This window comes from Saccostrea echinata, unplaced genomic scaffold (genome assembly GCF_033153115.1).
Source record: "Saccostrea echinata isolate AGI-Se365-2 ecotype Australia unplaced genomic scaffold, CSIRO_AGI_Sech_v1 ptg000054l, whole genome shotgun sequence".
Taxonomy (NCBI): Eukaryota; Metazoa; Mollusca; class Bivalvia; order Ostreida; family Ostreidae; genus Saccostrea; species Saccostrea echinata.
In genome coordinates, this window is record NW_026889803.1 from 41,315,618 (window position 1) to 41,319,260 (window position 3,643).

Sequence of the window (3,643 nt, forward strand, 5' to 3'; positions counted from 1 at the left end):
TTTACTATAAAACAAAGTTAATTTACAGCATTTTCTCTCAATAATTTTGCAAGTATAAACTATACATTAGAAAACTATGCAAATTTAAGTTATGCCCTCTCAAAAACGTCATATGACCTTTATTTTGCTTCTTACGGGCCTGTATCATATACATGTAGATATGTTAATAATTCGCTCATAGTCGGGTACTTCGGTATATTTGTACACAAATGTAATTTTTAACATCTATTAAAAGTGAATCCTCTACATGTAGGCTAGAGAATTCGCACTCAGGTACCAGGAGAGAAAATTATTGATTTCTGAACTCGTAAATGACTGTTCTAATTCTGTGTTTGTCAATGGAGGAAAACACCTTTGCTTTTAAACACAATATATATTCATACCAGTATACATGTGGTAACCTACAGTTTTACATACACACAACGATATAAACTCAAAACTCGATATTTTCGTTTATTACATTCTTTAGAAATTTTAAGTGTCTTTTTTTTTTTACCATGAGTTGACTAAAACGCACTAAGATTTTAAAAATATAGTACAGTGTAGTACAAAAGACATATCCCTCTAAATATACCCGTTATATAGTTGTCGTTAGCGTGGGGCCACGATATAAATTTTGAAAGTTTCATTTGGGCTTTAAAGTAGTAGGGTTGAGTCCTTAGCCCAAGTTTATTTAAACTCTTTATAAATGACCTCCCAAGTATTTTGGATGATAATTCTGTCCCTGTTACTCTAGATAAAGAAAAGATTTCATGTCTTCTGTATGCAAATATCCAATACGAAATCAGATCTTCAACATAAACTCAATCTCCTCCATGATTACTGTAGTGAGTGGTGTCTAGAAGTAAACATTAGAAAAACAAAAGTAATAATTTTTAACAACTCGGGTAAATTACTAAATGAAGCATTCCATCTGGGTAATGATATTATAGAATGTGTAAAACAATATAAATATCTGGGGATAACTCTTGAAAACAAAAGAAAGTTTATTGAAGCCAAAAAAAAACAAAAAAACAAAAAAAAAAAAAACAACAACAACAACAACAAAAAACAAAAAAACAATTGTATCAAAAAAGCTTAAAGGCTACTTCAAATTTTATAGAGATATAAAAAATGCTAATCCCTCTATAAAAACATTTTTACATAATTATATTTGATCACTGTATTAAACCTATAGCTTTGTATGGCTGTGAGAACTGGAGCATTATTAATGTTACTCCAAAAAGAAAAAAATGTCCCTCTTTTTGATATATTAAAAGACTGGGAAGTTGAAAAACTCAATATGAAATTCTGTAAATATATTATGGGGGTATCTAAAACTTATATAAACGTAGGAATCTATTCTGAACTGGGAAGGTATCCATTATATATAGATATGTTAAAGCAAATTTTCATGTACTGGTATGGACTAGAACATACATCATCTAATTTACTGGAGGCAGCTTTCAATGAGTGCAAGTCAAACACCATCAACAGTGATTGGTACTCCAGTATATTATTCTACAGTGAAAAACTACATATTGATTTGTCCCTTTGCAAAAAAATTAAGTGAAAACAAATTTAAATTGTACATTAAAAAGCAATTACATAATAATTTTTTAAACTCTTGGAAAGATATCCGTACCAATTACTTAGAAGGATTTGGTAAATTAAGTACATATTTTAAGTATAAAAGGTCATTCAATTTTGAAAAATACTTGAATATGAAAAACCGGGACAATCGGGTTATTCTCACAAAATTCAGAATAAGTAATCATTGCTTAAGGGTAGAGACGGGTAGATATGAAAGGATACTTAATAAATGTGGTAAAAATGAAATTCTTCCCAGGAGTGAAAGAGTCTGTCGTTACTGTACTTCAAGTCCAACTGAGGATGAAATACATTTTTTGCTAGAATGTTCATTGTATAATGATTCTAGAGGAGAGTTTTTAAACAAAATCTTCAAAACTTTTCCAAATTTAATACTGCTTAATAATGTGGACCTGTTTACATGGATTATGTCAAATGAAGATTCTGAGTTTGTTTAAATCTGGTTTGATAGAAAGAGACTGTCGTACAGTACATACAGTCATTGTACATATACTATTTGTATACATTTTATGCATCATAAAAGTTGACAGCTAACTCTCTGTTCAATATACAATTGTTTGTTTTGTTCTGTTTATTGTGTTTTATGACTATGATTTCGGATATTGTTCATCTTTATGCTCCACTGTGGGCCCAAATTGGTTGAATAAATATTCTATTCTATTCTATTCTACAATAGTGTGTCAAAGATATAAGAAAGCATCTTAAAAAAAACTTTCTCTCATGATCAGCAAGGCCATGATTAGCTGGAGTATATATAAGCATCCTCGGGTGGTGAAGATTCATGTTTGTTTGAATCATGGCCTCTAGGGTAGTGTTGGGCCACAATACGAGATCAAATTTATATGAAAAAATCTTACCAAAATACGGTGGGACTGGGTCCTAATTATGACCATGACTTTACTGTTCTTAAGAAGAGGATTTTAAAAAGATTTTTCATATAAATTCCCTTGTAAAACGTTGATCCCCTATCCCCCCGGCGGCATGATTTGAATAAACTTGAATTTTGCACTACCCGACGATGCTTTCATATTAATAAATAATTATGCTATTCTCGAAATTTTTCTATATACTATTATATTCCAGTGTAAAACCTCGATCCCCTGCTGTGAGCCCATCCTGAGTAAAGGTCAAAATTTGAAACCCTTCACCGGTCTATGGTGACGTCTCTATATGAGTGAAAAATTCTTGAATGGGACGTAAAACAACATACAATCAATCAGTCAATCACACAAAATTATAAAAAAAAAACGGTGTGCTTACTGAATAAAGATATTCAGAAAACAAGAACTGCGATGATACAGTCCTAAGTTTGAAAATGCATCCTTTCACATTTGCATGCCTTAGTATGAAATTGAATATCAAATGTTGAAGTCAAGTGTATGAACAGATTTAATTTTGTTGTTTTTGTTGCTAAAACAAGAACTGTTTGCATCTTTTGAACGTTGTAAAATGAACTATTTTTCCATAGCTAACAATGGTTGTGATGCAATATGTGCATCGTACGAACCTATGATTCACAGTTTGGTGTGATGCAAGTATATCACCGTCTGTCAGAAGGACATACGCAACATAGTTTGAACTTTATTGTCTTTTTCCCTGGAGTTGAAGAGTTCCAATACTTAAAGGAACTGTGTGCTGCATTTTAATGTCTATATATTCTGTTGTACACTTCTTCTTAAACAAGTTTGGATAAACAAAACATCTAGAATATATGTTTAGTAATTTTCATATATTTTTCTTTGAATTATGCAAGAATTTTCATCAATTGATATCTTTTTAAAACCCCTGGTAATGCATGCTGATTTTTTGTCTATGAACATCTGATGGCACTATAATCTTAAATTAAGAATATCTTGAAAAATTATCAGTAGGTAAGGTACGTTGCATATGTCCTTAATTCTATGAAAATGTTATAAATCAGTCTCCTCCCTAAACTAGTTATAATAGTTCATAAGGCTGGAATCACTAAGGAGCAGATGGTGGACTTTTTAATAAGATTACATCCACTAATTATATAAGGTCATACATGTATAAACTGATTAAAAAGCATTAA